General features: G+C 59.7%; 1 protein-coding gene across 2 annotated transcripts in view; it reads right to left on the bottom strand.

The window, feature by feature from the left end:
• The window catches only part of LOC129016779 (uncharacterized), a 59,713-nt gene that overhangs the window by 24,229 nt on the left and 15,780 nt on the right, over nt 1–19,704 (bottom strand). The gene's annotated exons all lie outside the window — the stretch shown is intronic.

Raw genomic sequence — 19,704 nt, forward strand, 5'->3', positions numbered from 1 at the left:
CGCTTCTATAAGCCCTGGGGCTCCGGAAAGCCGACCGCGCTTTACAGGACACGTGCGGGCAGGAACAGGGGCGAATCCGAGGTGGAGACCATGTGACCACGCGTGGCACTGGCGTATCCCACAGCACATGGTGTGAATGTGTGTCACCGGGGGCGTATCGGGAGACGGCGAAACAAACGGTGGTGTCCAGGTATGTGCCAGTGGAAGGGGGGAACAAGTGACCATTCGGTCAATGCCAAGGGAAATCAAAAAACACCTGGGATTCGGTGGGTGGGGGCCCTGTGCCTGACCCAAGCCAGGTTTTCAAATGCCTATCAGAGGAGCAAAGAAGTTTCTGCAGAATTCGCCCCACCCGCAACCCTCCTCCTCCCTGGTAGCCCTGACACAACTTCCCCTGCACCCAGCCCCAGCCCCAGCCCCAGCCCCAGCCCCAGCCCCAGCCCCAGCCCCAGCCCCAGCCCAGTCCCTCTGGTTCCCTGACATTCGTTTCGGCCACAACATCAAGGGAGTCAGTCCGAACAGGAGCAGAGGAGAGGATGTCCCTCAACAATGAGACAGAAAGTGCAGAGGAAATGCGACAGCACCTATCCTAGAAGACAACGCCAGTCACGGTCGCCTAGCGCTCATTCTAGGCAATCCACCCACCCATGAGGAGAAACCTGGAGAACAAGGAAGCTTCCCTGTCTGAGACACGTATGGAAGCCAAGAAATCCAGGGTCATGAGACCTGCCCAATGAAGCAGAAAGACGCTTGAAGAGAGATACAATCAGGACACGGATCTGCAGGAAGTGTGTCCCTGACGCACTGGGAAGTCATCTTTGCACAAGGGCACACACACACTAACCGACAGAGAGAGGGAAAGAAAGACACAGAGACTGAGAGACAGAGAGAGAAGAGAGAATGGGAGACACACACACACACACACACACACACACACACACACAGAGAGAGAGTCATACAGCAGAGACATTGAAACACACCCCTCCAGGCAACCTCTGAGGCTGCGGGGTTCTGCTGCCGACGAGAACGACCCTCGGGTGAGAGAACAGCCCAGGGGCACGCAGGCCGACCTGTCCTCGAGATGACGGCGGCACGACTTTTGGGGAGACTCACCCCAACAGCGTCCGGGCAGGCCTGAGGCTGGAATGCCGTGCTGCTTCCCCCGGACTCCGCCTGGGGTTTCCTCATCCTGGTCGGCCCTTTGCGAATCCTGCCAACCGGAGACGTTCCCGTCGACCCCGTAGAGATGTCAGGCCGGAGCCTCAGAGCCCCGCCACCCAAGCACTGCCGCGGAGGGCTCCTGATTTGCCGAGCCTCAGGGACCGGTTTCTAAGACAACCGTGGGAAGCACTGTGACGGCAGAAGCCGCTCGCCCCTCGCGCATGCGCATTGGCTGGACCGACTAGCGCTCCGCTCCTGGCAGTCAGGCTGCGTCCCCTTTAAATAAAGCCCCCTCTGCGCGGCTGCAGCGAGGCTCCCGCTGCAGCCGTGGCGGCGTGTGGATACGGGGTCCAGCTTGGGACGCCGTGGCAGAGGGGGCCGCCGGTTCACTGTCCCAGGGACAAACCCCCCAGCAGTCCGCCCTCAGGATCCCCTTGAGCCGACTTCCACCGAGGGAAGGGGAGCTTCAGGACGCGTGCTGTGTTCTGGGGACTCCCGTTCAGATCCGATTTGGGCCCCCTCCCAGTGAGATAGGATGGGCTCACCACATCTGGTGAGGCAGGCAGGGCCTCGCTGCAGCACAGAATGATCCCATAGGTCTCAAGGCGCAGCGTCAACTGAACCTTCACTGATCCAACAGCCCTCTGCCTCCCTCCTCCTTCGAAAGAGCAGGGGCCTGCCCCGCTTCTAAAAGCCCTGGGGCTCCGGAAAGCCGACCGCGCTTTTCAGGACACGTGCGGGCAGGAACAGGGCCGAATCCGAGGTGGAGACCATGAGACCACGAGTGGCACTGGCGTATCCCACTGCACATGGTGTGAATGTGTGTCACCGGAGGCATATCGGGAGACGGCGAAACAAACGGTGGTGTCCAGGTATGGGCCAGTGGAAGGCGGGAACAAGTGACCCTTCGGTCAATGCCAAGGGAAATCAAAGAACACCTGGGATTCGGTGGGTGGGGGTCCTGTGCCTGACCCAAGCCAGGTTTTCAAATGCCTATCAGAGGAGCAAAGAAGTTTCTGCAGAATTCGCCCCTCACCCAACCCTCCTCCTCCCTGGTAGCCCTGACGCAACTTCCCCTGCACCCAGCCGCAGCCCCAGCGCCAGCCCCAGCCCCAGCCCCAGCCCAGTCCCTCTGGTTCCCAGACATTCGTTTCGGCCACAACATCAAGGGAGTCAGTCCACCCAGGAGCAGAGGACAGGAGGTCCCTCAAGAATGAGACAGGAAGTGCAGAGGAAATGCGACACCACCTGTCCTAGAAGACAAGGCCAGTCACGCTCACCTAGCGCTCATTCTCGGCTATCCACCCACCCATGAGGAGAAACCTGGAGAACAAGGAAGCTTCCCGGTCTGAGACACGTATGGAAGCCAAGAAATCCAGGGTCATGAGACCTGCCCAATGAAGCAGAAAGACGTTTGGAGAGAGATACAATCATGACACGGATCTGCAGGAAGTGTGTCCCTGACGCACTGGGAAGTCATCTTTGTTGAAGACATTTGGCCAGAGCGAGAGGCATCCAGGCCCCTGAGAAACACGTGAGGCAGAGCAAGAGGAAGGATAGAGCAGAGGCCAGAGCCCCGGCAGGATACAGCGCCGTGCCACCGCCAGGGGCATAAGGGGAGGGGTTCCAAAAGGGTGGCTTGTCCAGAGAGGCCAGCATTCCAGGGACAGGGATTGTTGCCATCTCCCATTCCCGGCTTCTTCTTCTACACGGTATCGTGGTGTGGCTTCATTCCTCAGAGAAGAGCCGTGAAAAGATACAACCATCTTCTCTGATGTGGTTCTGCTCCCCTACTGCAGGACAAAGAGCTCCTGTGGGGCTCTTTTCCTTGGTTGCTGTGTGGTCATCTTGATCTTAGAAAAGAGGCAGCTCATGATGGGCATGAGATTTCAATTGCTCCGGGACCGATGCATCTCCTCACGTGGGCCAGGCCTTCACACACCCAAAGCGGATCCGCGGCGGCGAAAACGATTGACAACCGGCCTCATGACCCAGGCAGAGACGCAGAAAGAGGCTCAGCAAAGACAGGCCGACATGCCAGAAATCGCTTTGTGGTGCACAGGGCACATTCGTCCAAAGACACACACGCACAAGGGCACACACACACTAACCGACAGAGAGAGGGAAAGAAAGACACAGAGACTGAGAGACAGAGAGAGAAGAGAGAATGGGACACACACACACACACACACACACACACACACACACACACAGAGTCATCCAGCAAAGGCATTGAAACACACCCCTCCAGGCAACCCCTGAGGCTGCGGGGTTCTGCTCTCGACGAGAACGACCCTCGGGTGAGAGAACAGCCCAGGGGCACGCAGGCCGACCTGTCCTCGAGATGACGGCGGCACGACTTTTGGGGAGACTCACCCCAACAGCGTCCGGGCAGGCCTGAGGCTGTGATGCCGTGCTGCTTCCTCCGGACTCCGCCTGGGGTTTCCACATCCTGGTCGGCCCTTTGCGACTCCTGGTATCCGGAGACGTTCCCGTGGACCCCGTAGAGATGTCAGGCCGGAGCCTCAGAGCCCCGCCACCCAAGCACTGCCGCGGAGGGCTCCTGCTTTGCCGAGCCTCAGGGACCGGTTTCTAAGACAACCGTGGGAAGCACTGTGACGGCAGGAGCCGCTCGCGCCTCGCGCATGCGCATTGGCTGGATCGAATCGCGCTCCGCTCCTGCCAGTCAGGCTGCGTCCCCTTTAAATAATGAACCCTCTGCAGGGCTGCAGCGAGGCTCCCGCTGCAGCCGCGGCGGCGTGTGGATACGGGGTCCAGCTTGGGACGCCGTGGGAGAGGGGGCCGCCGGTTCCCTGTCCCAGGGCCAAACCCCCAGCAGTCCCGCCCTCAGGATCCCCTTGAGCCGACTTCCACCGAGGGAAGGGGAGCTTCAGGACGCCTGCTGTGTTCTGGGGACTCCCGTTCATATCCGATTTTGTCCCCCTCCCAGTGAGATAGGATGGGCTCATCACATGTGGTGAGGCAGGCAGGGCCCCGCTGCAGCACAGAATGATCCCATAGGTCTCAAGGCGCAGCGTGAGCTGAAACTTCACTGATCCATCAGCCCTCTGCCTCCCTCCTCCTTCGAAAGAGCAATGGCCTGCCCCGCTTCTATAAGCCCTGGGGCTCCGGAAAGCCGACCGCGCTTTACAGGACACGTGCGGGCAGGAACAGGGGCGAATCCGAGGTGGAGACCATGTGACCACGCGTGGCACTGGCGTATCCCACAGCACATGGTGTGAATGTGTGTCACCGGGGGCGTATCGGGAGACGGCGAAACAAACGGTGGTGTCCAGGTATGTGCCAGTGGAAGGGGGGAACAAGTGACCATTCGGTCAATGCCAAGGGAAATCAAAAAACACCTGGGATTCGGTGGGTGGGGGCCCTGTGCCTGACCCAAGCCAGGTTTTCAAATGCCTATCAGAGGAGCAAAGAAGTTTCTGCAGAATTCGCCCCACCCGCAACCCTCCTCCTCCCTGGTAGCCCTGACACAACTTCCCCTGCACCCAGCCCCAGCCCCAGCCCCAGCCCCAGCCCCAGCCCCAGCCCCAGCCCCAGCCCCAGCCCAGTCCCTCTGGTTCCCTGACATTCGTTTCGGCCACAACATCAAGGGAGTCAGTCCGAACAGGAGCAGAGGAGAGGATGTCCCTCAACAATGAGACAGAAAGTGCAGAGGAAATGCGACAGCACCTATCCTAGAAGACAACGCCAGTCACGGTCGCCTAGCGCTCATTCTAGGCAATCCACCCACCCATGAGGAGAAACCTGGAGAACAAGGAAGCTTCCCTGTCTGAGACACGTATGGAAGCCAAGAAATCCAGGGTCATGAGACCTGCCCAATGAAGCAGAAAGACGCTTGAAGAGAGATACAATCAGGACACGGATCTGCAGGAAGTGTGTCCCTGACGCACTGGGAAGTCATCTTTGCACAAGGGCACACACACACTAACCGACAGAGAGAGGGAAAGAAAGACACAGAGACTGAGAGACAGAGAGAGAAGAGAGAATGGGAGACACACACACACACACACACACACACACACACACACAGAGAGAGAGTCATACAGCAGAGACATTGAAACACACCCCTCCAGGCAACCTCTGAGGCTGCGGGGTTCTGCTGCCGACGAGAACGACCCTCGGGTGAGAGAACAGCCCAGGGGCACGCAGGCCGACCTGTCCTCGAGATGACGGCGGCACGACTTTTGGGGAGACTCACCCCAACAGCGTCCGGGCAGGCCTGAGGCTGGAATGCCGTGCTGCTTCCCCCGGACTCCGCCTGGGGTTTCCTCATCCTGGTCGGCCCTTTGCGAATCCTGCCAACCGGAGACGTTCCCGTCGACCCCGTAGAGATGTCAGGCCGGAGCCTCAGAGCCCCGCCACCCAAGCACTGCCGCGGAGGGCTCCTGATTTGCCGAGCCTCAGGGACCGGTTTCTAAGACAACCGTGGGAAGCACTGTGACGGCAGAAGCCGCTCGCCCCTCGCGCATGCGCATTGGCTGGACCGACTAGCGCTCCGCTCCTGGCAGTCAGGCTGCGTCCCCTTTAAATAAAGCCCCCTCTGCGCGGCTGCAGCGAGGCTCCCGCTGCAGCCGTGGCGGCGTGTGGATACGGGGTCCAGCTTGGGACGCCGTGGCAGAGGGGGCCGCCGGTTCACTGTCCCAGGGACAAACCCCCCAGCAGTCCGCCCTCAGGATCCCCTTGAGCCGACTTCCACCGAGGGAAGGGGAGCTTCAGGACGCGTGCTGTGTTCTGGGGACTCCCGTTCAGATCCGATTTGGGCCCCCTCCCAGTGAGATAGGATGGGCTCACCACATCTGGTGAGGCAGGCAGGGCCTCGCTGCAGCACAGAATGATCCCATAGGTCTCAAGGCGCAGCGTCAACTGAACCTTCACTGATCCAACAGCCCTCTGCCTCCCTCCTCCTTCGAAAGAGCAGGGGCCTGCCCCGCTTCTAAAAGCCCTGGGGCTCCGGAAAGCCGACCGCGCTTTTCAGGACACGTGCGGGCAGGAACAGGGCCGAATCCGAGGTGGAGACCATGAGACCACGAGTGGCACTGGCGTATCCCACTGCACATGGTGTGAATGTGTGTCACCGGAGGCATATCGGGAGACGGCGAAACAAACGGTGGTGTCCAGGTATGGGCCAGTGGAAGGCGGGAACAAGTGACCCTTCGGTCAATGCCAAGGGAAATCAAAGAACACCTGGGATTCGGTGGGTGGGGGTCCTGTGCCTGACCCAAGCCAGGTTTTCAAATGCCTATCAGAGGAGCAAAGAAGTTTCTGCAGAATTCGCCCCTCACCCAACCCTCCTCCTCCCTGGTAGCCCTGACGCAACTTCCCCTGCACCCAGCCGCAGCCCCAGCGCCAGCCCCAGCCCCAGCCCCAGCCCAGTCCCTCTGGTTCCCAGACATTCGTTTCGGCCACAACATCAAGGGAGTCAGTCCACCCAGGAGCAGAGGACAGGAGGTCCCTCAAGAATGAGACAGGAAGTGCAGAGGAAATGCGACACCACCTGTCCTAGAAGACAAGGCCAGTCACGCTCACCTAGCGCTCATTCTCGGCTATCCACCCACCCATGAGGAGAAACCTGGAGAACAAGGAAGCTTCCCGGTCTGAGACACGTATGGAAGCCAAGAAATCCAGGGTCATGAGACCTGCCCAATGAAGCAGAAAGACGTTTGGAGAGAGATACAATCATGACACGGATCTGCAGGAAGTGTGTCCCTGACGCACTGGGAAGTCATCTTTGTTGAAGACATTTGGCCAGAGCGAGAGGCATCCAGGCCCCTGAGAAACACGTGAGGCAGAGCAAGAGGAAGGATAGAGCAGAGGCCAGAGCCCCGGCAGGATACAGCGCCGTGCCACCGCCAGGGGCATAAGGGGAGGGGTTCCAAAAGGGTGGCTTGTCCAGAGAGGCCAGCATTCCAGGGACAGGGATTGTTGCCATCTCCCATTCCCGGCTTCTTCTTCTACACGGTATCGTGGTGTGGCTTCATTCCTCAGAGAAGAGCCGTGAAAAGATACAACCATCTTCTCTGATGTGGTTCTGCTCCCCTACTGCAGGACAAAGAGCTCCTGTGGGGCTCTTTTCCTTGGTTGCTGTGTGGTCATCTTGATCTTAGAAAAGAGGCAGCTCATGATGGGCATGAGATTTCAATTGCTCCGGGACCGATGCATCTCCTCACGTGGGCCAGGCCTTCACACACCCAAAGCGGATCCGCGGCGGCGAAAACGATTGACAACCGGCCTCATGACCCAGGCAGAGACGCAGAAAGAGGCTCAGCAAAGACAGGCCGACATGCCAGAAATCGCTTTGTGGTGCACAGGGCACATTCGTCCAAAGACACACACGCACAAGGGCACACACACACTAACCGACAGAGAGAGGGAAAGAAAGACACAGAGACTGAGAGACAGAGAGAGAAGAGAGAATGGGACACACACACACACACACACACACACACACACACACAGAGTCATCCAGCAAAGGCATTGAAACACACCCCTCCAGGCAACCCCTGAGGCTGCGGGGTTCTGCTCTCGACGAGAACGACCCTCGGGTGAGAGAACAGCCCAGGGGCACGCAGGCCGACCTGTCCTCGAGATGACGGCGGCACGACTTTTGGGGAGACTCACCCCAACAGCGTCCGGGCAGGCCTGAGGCTGTGATGCCGTGCTGCTTCCTCCGGACTCCGCCTGGGGTTTCCACATCCTGGTCGGCCCTTTGCGACTCCTGGTATCCGGAGACGTTCCCGTGGACCCCGTAGAGATGTCAGGCCGGAGCCTCAGAGCCCCGCCACCCAAGCACTGCCGCGGAGGGCTCCTGCTTTGCCGAGCCTCAGGGACCGGTTTCTAAGACAACCGTGGGAAGCACTGTGACGGCAGGAGCCGCTCGCGCCTCGCGCATGCGCATTGGCTGGATCGAATCGCGCTCCGCTCCTGCCAGTCAGGCTGCGTCCCCTTTAAATAATGAACCCTCTGCAGGGCTGCAGCGAGGCTCCCGCTGCAGCCGCGGCGGCGTGTGGATACGGGGTCCAGCTTGGGACGCCGTGGGAGAGGGGGCCGCCGGTTCCCTGTCCCAGGGCCAAACCCCCAGCAGTCCCGCCCTCAGGATCCCCTTGAGCCGACTTCCACCGAGGGAAGGGGAGCTTCAGGACGCCTGCTGTGTTCTGGGGACTCCCGTTCATATCCGATTTTGTCCCCCTCCCAGTGAGATAGGATGGGCTCATCACATGTGGTGAGGCAGGCAGGGCCCCGCTGCAGCACAGAATGATCCCATAGGTCTCAAGGCGCAGCGTGAGCTGAAACTTCACTGATCCATCAGCCCTCTGCCTCCCTCCTCCTTCGAAAGAGCAATGGCCTGCCCCGCTTCTATAAGCCCTGGGGCTCCGGAAAGCCGACCGCGCTTTACAGGACACGTGCGGGCAGGAACAGGGGCGAATCCGAGGTGGAGACCATGTGACCACGCGTGGCACTGGCGTATCCCACAGCACATGGTGTGAATGTGTGTCACCGGGGGCGTATCGGGAGACGGCGAAACAAACGGTGGTGTCCAGGTATGTGCCAGTGGAAGGGGGGAACAAGTGACCATTCGGTCAATGCCAAGGGAAATCAAAAAACACCTGGGATTCGGTGGGTGGGGGCCCTGTGCCTGACCCAAGCCAGGTTTTCAAATGCCTATCAGAGGAGCAAAGAAGTTTCTGCAGAATTCGCCCCACCCGCAACCCTCCTCCTCCCTGGTAGCCCTGACACAACTTCCCCTGCACCCAGCCCCAGCCCCAGCCCCAGCCCCAGCCCCAGCCCCAGCCCCAGCCCCAGCCCCAGCCCAGTCCCTCTGGTTCCCTGACATTCGTTTCGGCCACAACATCAAGGGAGTCAGTCCGAACAGGAGCAGAGGAGAGGATGTCCCTCAACAATGAGACAGAAAGTGCAGAGGAAATGCGACAGCACCTATCCTAGAAGACAACGCCAGTCACGGTCGCCTAGCGCTCATTCTAGGCAATCCACCCACCCATGAGGAGAAACCTGGAGAACAAGGAAGCTTCCCTGTCTGAGACACGTATGGAAGCCAAGAAATCCAGGGTCATGAGACCTGCCCAATGAAGCAGAAAGACGCTTGAAGAGAGATACAATCAGGACACGGATCTGCAGGAAGTGTGTCCCTGACGCACTGGGAAGTCATCTTTGCACAAGGGCACACACACACTAACCGACAGAGAGAGGGAAAGAAAGACACAGAGACTGAGAGACAGAGAGAGAAGAGAGAATGGGAGACACACACACACACACACACACACACACACACACACAGAGAGAGAGTCATACAGCAGAGACATTGAAACACACCCCTCCAGGCAACCTCTGAGGCTGCGGGGTTCTGCTGCCGACGAGAACGACCCTCGGGTGAGAGAACAGCCCAGGGGCACGCAGGCCGACCTGTCCTCGAGATGACGGCGGCACGACTTTTGGGGAGACTCACCCCAACAGCGTCCGGGCAGGCCTGAGGCTGGAATGCCGTGCTGCTTCCCCCGGACTCCGCCTGGGGTTTCCTCATCCTGGTCGGCCCTTTGCGAATCCTGCCAACCGGAGACGTTCCCGTCGACCCCGTAGAGATGTCAGGCCGGAGCCTCAGAGCCCCGCCACCCAAGCACTGCCGCGGAGGGCTCCTGATTTGCCGAGCCTCAGGGACCGGTTTCTAAGACAACCGTGGGAAGCACTGTGACGGCAGAAGCCGCTCGCCCCTCGCGCATGCGCATTGGCTGGACCGACTAGCGCTCCGCTCCTGGCAGTCAGGCTGCGTCCCCTTTAAATAAAGCCCCCTCTGCGCGGCTGCAGCGAGGCTCCCGCTGCAGCCGTGGCGGCGTGTGGATACGGGGTCCAGCTTGGGACGCCGTGGCAGAGGGGGCCGCCGGTTCACTGTCCCAGGGACAAACCCCCCAGCAGTCCGCCCTCAGGATCCCCTTGAGCCGACTTCCACCGAGGGAAGGGGAGCTTCAGGACGCGTGCTGTGTTCTGGGGACTCCCGTTCAGATCCGATTTGGGCCCCCTCCCAGTGAGATAGGATGGGCTCACCACATCTGGTGAGGCAGGCAGGGCCTCGCTGCAGCACAGAATGATCCCATAGGTCTCAAGGCGCAGCGTCAACTGAACCTTCACTGATCCAACAGCCCTCTGCCTCCCTCCTCCTTCGAAAGAGCAGGGGCCTGCCCCGCTTCTAAAAGCCCTGGGGCTCCGGAAAGCCGACCGCGCTTTTCAGGACACGTGCGGGCAGGAACAGGGCCGAATCCGAGGTGGAGACCATGAGACCACGAGTGGCACTGGCGTATCCCACTGCACATGGTGTGAATGTGTGTCACCGGAGGCATATCGGGAGACGGCGAAACAAACGGTGGTGTCCAGGTATGGGCCAGTGGAAGGCGGGAACAAGTGACCCTTCGGTCAATGCCAAGGGAAATCAAAGAACACCTGGGATTCGGTGGGTGGGGGTCCTGTGCCTGACCCAAGCCAGGTTTTCAAATGCCTATCAGAGGAGCAAAGAAGTTTCTGCAGAATTCGCCCCTCACCCAACCCTCCTCCTCCCTGGTAGCCCTGACGCAACTTCCCCTGCACCCAGCCGCAGCCCCAGCGCCAGCCCCAGCCCCAGCCCCAGCCCAGTCCCTCTGGTTCCCAGACATTCGTTTCGGCCACAACATCAAGGGAGTCAGTCCACCCAGGAGCAGAGGACAGGAGGTCCCTCAAGAATGAGACAGGAAGTGCAGAGGAAATGCGACACCACCTGTCCTAGAAGACAAGGCCAGTCACGCTCGCCTAGCGCTCATTCTCGGCTATCCACCCACCCATGAGGAGAAACCTGGAGAACAAGGAAGCTTCCCGGTCTGAGACACGTATGGAAGCCAAGAAATCCAGGGTCATGAGACCTGCCCAATGAAGCAGAAAGACGTTTGGAGAGAGATACAATCATGACACGGATCTGCAGGAAGTGTGTCCCTGACGCACTGGGAAGTCATCTTTGTTGAAGACATTTGGCCAGAGCGAGAGGCATCCAGGCCCCTGAGAAACACGTGAGGCAGAGCAAGAGGAAGGATAGAGCAGAGGCCAGAGCCCCGGCAGGATACAGCGCCGTGCCACCGCCAGGGGCATAAGGGGAGGGGTTCCAAAAGGGTGGCTTGTCCAGAGAGGCCAGCATTCCAGGGACAGGGATTGTTGCCATCTCCCATTCCCGGCTTCTTCTTCTACACGGTATCGTGGTGTGGCTTCTTTCCTCAGAGAAGAGCCGTGAAAAGATACAACCATCTTCTCTGATGTGGTTCTGCTCCCCTACTGCAGGACAAAGAGCTCCTGTGGGGCTCTTTTCCTTGGTTGCTGTGTGGTCATCTTGATCTTAGAAAAGAGGCAGCTCATGATGGGCATGAGATTTCAATTGCTCCGGGACCGATGCATCTCCTCACGTGGGCCAGGCCTTCACACACCCAAAGCGGATCCGCGGCGGCGAAAACGATTGACAACCGGCCTCATGACCCAGGCAGAGACGCAGAAAGAGGCTCAGCAAAGACAGGCCGACATGCCAGAAATCGCTTTGTGGTGCACAGGGCACATTCGTCCAAAGACACACACGCACAAGGGCACACACACACTAACCGACAGAGAGAGGGAAAGAAAGACACAGAGACTGAGAGACAGAGAGAGAAGAGAGAATGGGACACACACACACACACTCACACACACACACACACACAGAGTCATCCAGCAAAGGCATTGAAACACACCCCTCCAGGCAACCCCTGAGGCTGCGGGGTTCTGCTCTCGACGAGAACGACCCTCGGGTGAGAGAACAGCCCAGGGGCACGCAGGCCGACCTGTCCTCGAGATGACGGCGGCACGACTTTTGGGGAGACTCACCCCAACAGCGTCCGGGCAGGCCTGAGGCTGTGATGCCGTGCTGCTTCCCCCGGACTCCGCCTGGGGTTTCCACATCCTGGTCGGCCCTTTGCGACTCCTGGTATCCGGAGACGTTCCCGTGGACCCCGTAGAGATGTCAGGCCGGAGCCTCAGAGCCCCGCCACCCAAGCACTGCCGCGGAGGGCTCCTGCTTTGCCGAGCCTCAGGGACCGGTTTCTAAGACAACCGTGGGAAGCACTGTGACGGCAGGAGCCGCTCGCGCCTCGCGCATGCGCATTGGCTGGATCGAATCGCGCTCCGCTCCTGCCAGTCAGGCTGCGTCCCCTTTAAATAATGAACCCTCTGCAGGGCTGCAGCGAGGCTCCCGCTGCAGCCGCGGCGTCGTGTGGATACGGGGTCCAGCTTGAGACGCCGTGGGAGAGGGGGCCGCCGGTTCCCTGTCCCAGGGCCAAACCCCCAGCAGTCCCGCCCTCAGGATCCCCTTGAGCCGACTTCCACCGAGGGAAGGGGAGCTTCAGGACGCCTGCTGTGTTCTGGGGACTCCCGTTCATATCCGATTTTGTCCCCCTCCCAGTGAGATAGGATGGGCTCATCACATGTGGTGAGGCAGGCAGGGCCCCGCTGCAGCACAGAATGATCCCATAGGTCTCAAGGCGCAGCGTGAGCTGAAACTTCACTGATCCATCAGCCCTCTGCCTCCCTCCTCCTTCGAAAGAGCAATGGCCTGCCCCGCTTCTATAAGCCCTGGGGCTCCGGAAAGCCGACCGCGCTTTACAGGACACGTGCGGGCAGGAACAGGGGCGAATCCGAGGTGGAGACCATGTGACCACGCGTGGCACTGGCGTATCCCACAGCACATGGTGTGAATGTGTGTCACCGGGGGCGTATCGGGAGACGGCGAAACAAACGGTGGTGTCCAGGTATGTGCCAGTGGAAGGGGGGAACAAGTGACCATTCGGTCAATGCCAAGGGAAATCAAAAAACACCTGGGATTCGGTGGGTGGGGGCCCTGTGCCTGACCCAAGCCAGGTTTTCAAATGCCTATCAGAGGAGCAAAGAAGTTTCTGCAGAATTCGCCCCACCCGCAACCCTCCTCCTCCCTGGTAGCCCTGACACAACTTCCCCTGCACCCAGCCCCAGCCCCAGCCCCAGCCCCAGCCCCAGCCCCAGCCCCAGCCCCAGCCCCAGCCCAGTCCCTCTGGTTCCCTGACATTCGTTTCGGCCACAACATCAAGGGAGTCAGTCCGAACAGGAGCAGAGGAGAGGATGTCCCTCAACAATGAGACAGAAAGTGCAGAGGAAATGCGACAGCACCTATCCTAGAAGACAACGCCAGTCACGGTCGCCTAGCGCTCATTCTAGGCAATCCACCCACCCATGAGGAGAAACCTGGAGAACAAGGAAGCTTCCCTGTCTGAGACACGTATGGAAGCCAAGAAATCCAGGGTCATGAGACCTGCCCAATGAAGCAGAAAGACGCTTGAAGAGAGATACAATCAGGACACGGATCTGTAGGAAGTGTGTCCCTGACGCACTGGGAAGTCATCTTTGCACAAGGGCACACACACACTAACCGACAGAGAGAGGGAAAGAAAGACACAGAGACTGAGAGACAGAGAGAGAAGAGAGAATGGGAGACACACACACACACACACACACACACACACACACACACACACAAACACACACACACACAGAGAGAGTCATACAGCAGAGACATTGAAACACACCCCTCCAGGCAACCTCTGAGGCTGCGGGGTTCTGCTGTCGACGAGAACGACCCTCGGGTGAGAGAACAGCCCAGGGTCACGCAGGCCGACCTGTCCTCGAGATGACGGCGGCACGACTTTTGGGGAGACTCACCCCAACAGCGTCCGGGCAGGCCTGAGGCTGGAATGCCGTGCTGCTTCCCCCGGACTCCGCCTGGGGTTTCCTCATCCTGGTCGGCCCTTTGCGAATCCTGCCAACCGGAGACGTTCCCGTCGACCCCGTAGAGATGTCAGGCCGGAGCCTCAGAGCCCCGCCACCCAAGCACTGCCGCGGAGGGCTCCTGATTTGCCGAGCCTCAGGGACCGGTTTCTAAGACAACCGTGGGAAGCACTGTGACGGCAGAAGCCGCTCGCCCCTCGCGCATGCGCATTGGCTGGACCGACTAGCGCTCCGCTCCTGGCAGTCAGGCTGCGTCCCCTTTAAATAATGCCCCCTCTGCGCGGCTGCAGCGAGGCTCCCGCTGCAGCCGTGGCGGCGTGTGGATACGGGGTCCAGCTTGGGACGCCGTGGCAGAGGGGGCCGCCGGTTCACTGTCCCAGGGACAAACCCCCCAGCAGTCCGCCCTCAGGATCCCCTTGAGCCGACTTCCACCGAGGGAAGGGGAGCTTCAGGACGCCTGCTGTGTTCTGGGGACTCCCGTTCAGATCCGATTTGGGCCCCCTCCCAGTGAGATAGGACGGGCTCACCACATCTGGTGAGGCAGGCAGGGCCTCGCTGCAGCACAGAATGATCCCATAGGTCTCAAGGCGCAGCGTCAACTGAACCTTCACTGATCCAACAGCCCTCTGCCTCCCTCCTCCTTCGAAAGAGCAGGGGCCTGCCCCGCTTCTAAAAGCCCTGGGGCTCCGGAAAGCCGACCGCGCTTTTCAGGACACGTGCGGGCAGGAACAGGGCCGAATCCGAGGTGGAGACCATGAGACCACGAGTGGCACTGGCGTATCCCACTGCACATGGTGTGAATGTGTGTCACCGGAGGCATATCGGGAGACGGCGAAACAAACGGTGGTGTCCAGGTATGGGCCAGTGGAAGGCGGGAACAAGTGACCCTTCGGTCAATGCCAAGGGAAATCAAAGAACACCTGGGATTCGGTGGGTGGGGGTCCTGTGCCTGACCCAAGCCAGGTTTTCAAATGCCTATCAGAGGAGCAAAGAAGTTTCTGCAGAGTTCGCCCCTCACCCAACCCTCCTCCTCCCTGGTAGCCCTGACGCAACTTCCCCTGCACCCAGCCCCAGCCCCAGCCCCAGCCCCAGCCCCAGCCCCAGCCCAGTCCCTCTGGTTCCCTGACATTCGTTTCGGCCACAAGATCAAGGGAGTCAGTCCACCCAGGAGCAGAGGACAGGAGGTCCCTCAAGAATGAGACAGGAAGTGCAGAGGAAATGCGACACCACCTGTCCTAGAAGACAAGGCCAGTCACGCTCGCCTAGCGCTCATTCTCGGCAATCCACCCACCCATGAGGAGAAACCTGGAGAACAAGGAAGCTTCCCGGTCTGAGACACGTATGGAAGCCAAGAAATCCAGGGTCATGAGACCTGCCCAATGAAGCAGAAAGACGTTTGGAGAGAGATACAATCATGACACGGATCTGCAGGAAGTGTGTCCCTGACGCACTGGGAAGTCATCTTTGTTGAAGACATTTGGCCAGAGCGAGAGGCATCCAGGCCCCTGAGAAACACGTGAGGCAGAGCAAGAGGAAGGATAGAGCAGAGGCCAGAGCCCCGGCAGGATACAGCGCCGTGCCACCGCCAGGGGCATAAGGGGAGGGGTTCCAAAAGGGTGGCTTGTCCAGAGAGGCCAGCATTCCAGGGACAGGGATTGTTGCCATCTCCCATTCCCGGCTTCTTCTTCTACACGGTATCGTGGTGTGGCTTCTTTCCTCAGAGAAGAGCCGTGAAAAGATACAACCATCTTCTCTGATGTGGTTCTGCTCCCCTACTGCAGGACAAAGAGCTCCTGTGGGGCTCTTTTCCTTGGTTGCTGTGTGGTCATCTTGATCTTAGAAAAGAGGCAGCTCATGATGGGCATGAGATTTCAATTGCTCCGGGACCGATGCATCTCCTCACGTGGGCCAGGCCTTCACACACCCAAAGCGGATCCGCGGCGGCGAAAACGATTGACAACCGGCCTCATGACCCAGGCAGAGACGCAGAAAGAGGCTCAGCAAAGACAGGCCGACATGCCAGAAATCGCTTTGTGGTGCACAGGGCACATTCGTCCAAAGACACACACGCACAAGGGCACACACACACTAACCGACAGAGAGAGGGAAAGAAAGACACAGAGACTGAGAGACAGAGAGAGAAGAGAGAATGGGACACACACACACACACTCACACACACACACACACACAGAGTCATCCAGCAAAGGCATTGAAACACACCCCTCCAGGCAACCCCTGAGGCTGCGGGGTTCTGCTCTCGACGAGAACGACCCTCGGGTGAGAGAACAGCCCAGGGGCACGCAGGCCGACCTGTCCTCGAGATGACGGCGGCACGACTTTTGGGGAGACTCACCCCAACAGCGTCCGGGCAGGCCTGAGGCTGTGATGCCGTGCTGCTTCCCCCGGACTCCGCCTGGGGTTTCCACATCCTGGTCGGCCCTTTGCGACTCCTGGTATCCGGAGACGTTCCCGTGGACCCCGTAGAGATGTCAGGCCGGAGCCTCAGAGCCCCGCCACCCAAGCACTGCCGCGGAGGGCTCCTGCTTTGCCGAGCCTCAGGGACCGGTTTCTAAGACAACCGTGGGAAGCACTGTGACGGCAGGAGCCGCTCGCGCCTCGCGCATGCGCATTGGCTGGATCGAATCGCGCTCCGCTCCTGCCAGTCAGGCTGCGTCCCCTTTAAATAATGAACCCTCTGCAGGGCTGCAGCGAGGCTCCCGCTGCAGCCGCGGCGGCGTGTGGATACGGGGTCCAGCTTGAGACGCCGTGGGAGAGGGGGCCGCCGGTTCCCTGTCCCAGGGCCAAACCCCCAGCAGTCCCGCCCTCAGGATCCCCTTGAGCCGACTTCCACCGAGGGAAGGGGAGCTTCAGGACGCCTGCTGTGTTCTGGGGACTCCCGTTCATATCCGATTTTGTCCCCCTCCCAGTGAGATAGGATGGGCTCATCACATGTGGTGAGGCAGGCAGGGCCCCGCTGCAGCACAGAATGATCCCATAGGTCTCAAGGCGCAGCGTGAGCTGAAACTTCACTGATCCATCAGCCCTCTGCCTCCCTCCTCCTTCGAAAGAGCAATGGCCTGCCCCGCTTCTATAAGCCCTGGGGCTCCGGAAAGCCGACCGCGCTTTACAGGACACGTGCGGGCAGGAACAGGGGCGAATCCGAGGTGGAGACCATGTGACCACGCGTGGCACTGGCGTATCCCACAGCACATGGTGTGAATGTGTGTCACCGGGGGCGTATCGGGAGACGGCGAAACAAACGGTGGTGTCCAGGTATGTGCCAGTGGAAGGGGGGAACAAGTGACCATTCGGTCAATGCCAAGGGAAATCAAAAAACACCTGGGATTCGGTGGGTGGGGGCCCTGTGCCTGACCCAAGCCAGGTTTTCAAATGCCTATCAGAGGAGCAAAGAAGTTTCTGCAGAATTCGCCCCACCCGCAACCCTCCTCCTCCCTGGTAGCCCTGACACAACTTCCCCTGCACCCAGCCCCAGCCCCAGCCCCAGCCCCAGCCCCAGCCCCAGCCCCAGCCCCAGCCCCAGCCCAGTCCCTCTGGTTCCCTGACATTCGTTTCGGCCACAACATCAAGGGAGTCAGTCCGAACAGGAGCAGAGGAGAGGATGTCCCTCAACAATGAGACAGAAAGTGCAGAGGAAATGCGACAGCACCTATCCTAGAAGACAACGCCAGTCACGGTCGCCTAGCGCTCATTCTAGGCAATCCACCCACCCATGAGGAGAAACCTGGAGAACAAGGAAGCTTCCCTGTCTGAGACACGTATGGAAGCCAAGAAATCCAGGGTCATGAGACCTGCCCAATGAAGCAGAAAGACGCTTGAAGAGAGATACAATCAGGACACGGATCTGTAGGAAGTGTGTCCCTGACGCACTGGGAAGTCATCTTTGCACAAGGGCACACACACACTAACCGACAGAGAGAGGGAAAGAAAGACACAGAGACTGAGAGACAGAGAGAGAAGAGAGAATGGGAGACACACACACACACACACACACACACACACACACACACACACAAACACACACACACACACAGAGAGTCATACAGCAGAGACATTGAAACACACCCCTCCAGGCAACCTCTGAGGCTGCGGGGTTCTGCTGTCGACGAGAACGACCCTCGGGTGAGAGAACAGCCCAGGGTCACGCAGGCCGACCTGTCCTCGAGATGACGGCGGCACGACTTTTGGGGAGACTCACCCCAACAGCGTCCGGGCAGGCCTGAGGCTGGAATGCCGTGCTGCTTCCCCCGGACTCCGCCTGGGGTTTCCTCATCCTGGTCGGCCCTTTGCGAATCCTGCCAACCGGAGACGTTCCCGTCGACCCCGTAGAGATGTCAGGCCGGAGCCTCAGAGCCCCGCCACCCAAGCACTGCCGCGGAGGGCTCCTGATTTGCCGAGCCTCAGGGACCGGTTTCTAAGACAACCGTGGGAAGCACTGTGACGGCAGAAGCCGCTCGCCCCTCGCGCATGCGCATTGGCTGGACCGACTAGCGCTCCGCTCCTGGCAGTCAGGCTGCGTCCCCTTTAAATAATGCCCCCTCTGCGCGGCTGCAGCGAGGCTCCCGATGCAGCCGTGGCGGCGTGTGGATACGGGGTCCAGCTTGGGACGCCGTGGCAGAGGGGGCCGCCGGTTCACTGTCCCAGGGACAAACCCCCCAGCAGTCCGCCCTCAGGATCCCCTTGAGCCGACTTCCACCGAGGGAAGGGGAGCTTCAGGACGCCTGCTGTGTTCTGGGGACTCCCGTTCAGATCCGATTTGGGCCCCCTCCCAGTGAGATAGGACGGGCTCACCACATCTGGTGAGGCAGGCAGGGCCTCGCTGCAGCACAGAATGATCCCATAGGTCTCAAGGCGCAGCGTCAACTGAACCTTCACTGATCCAACAGCCCTCTGCCTCCCTCCTCCTTCGAAAGAGCAGGGGCCTGCCCCGCTTCTAAAAGCCCTGGGGCTCCGGAAAGCCGACCGCGCTTTTCAGGACACGTGCGGGCAGGAACAGGGCCGAATCCGAGGTGGAGACCATGAGACCACGAGTGGCACTGGCGTATCCCACTGCACATGGTGTGAATGTGTGTCACCGGAGGCATATCGGGAGACGGCGAAACAAACGGTGGTGTCCAGGTATGGGCCAGTGGAAGGCGGGAACAAGTGACCCTTCGGTCAATGCCAAGGGAAATCAAAGAACACCTGGGATTCGGTGGGTGGGGGTCCTGTGCCTGACCCAAGCCAGGTTTTCAAATGCCTATCAGAGGAGCAAAGAAGTTTCTGCAGAGTTCGCCCCTCACCCAACCCTCCTCCTCCCTGGTAGCCCTGACGCAACTTCCCCTGCACCCAGCCCCAGCCCCAGCCCCAGCCCCAGCCCCAGCCCCAGCCCAGTCCCTCTGGTTCCCTGACATTCGTTTCGGCCACAAGATCAAGGGAGTCAGTCCACCCAGGAGCAGAGGACAGGAGGTCCCTCAAGAATGAGACAGGAAGTGCAGAGGAAATGCGACACCACCTGTCCTAGAAGACAAGGCCAGTCACGCTCGCCTAGCGCTCATTCTCGGCAATCCACCCACCCATGAGGAGAAACCTGGAGAACAAGGAAGCTTCCCGGTCTGAGACACGTATGGAAGCCAAGAAATCCAGGGTCATGAGACCTGCCCAATGAAGCAGAAAGACGTTTGGAGAGAGATACAATCATGACACGGATCTGC

Source organism: Pongo pygmaeus, chromosome 19 (assembly GCF_028885625.2).
Source record: "Pongo pygmaeus isolate AG05252 chromosome 19, NHGRI_mPonPyg2-v2.0_pri, whole genome shotgun sequence".
Lineage (NCBI taxonomy): Eukaryota > Metazoa > Chordata > Mammalia > Primates > Hominidae > Pongo > Pongo pygmaeus.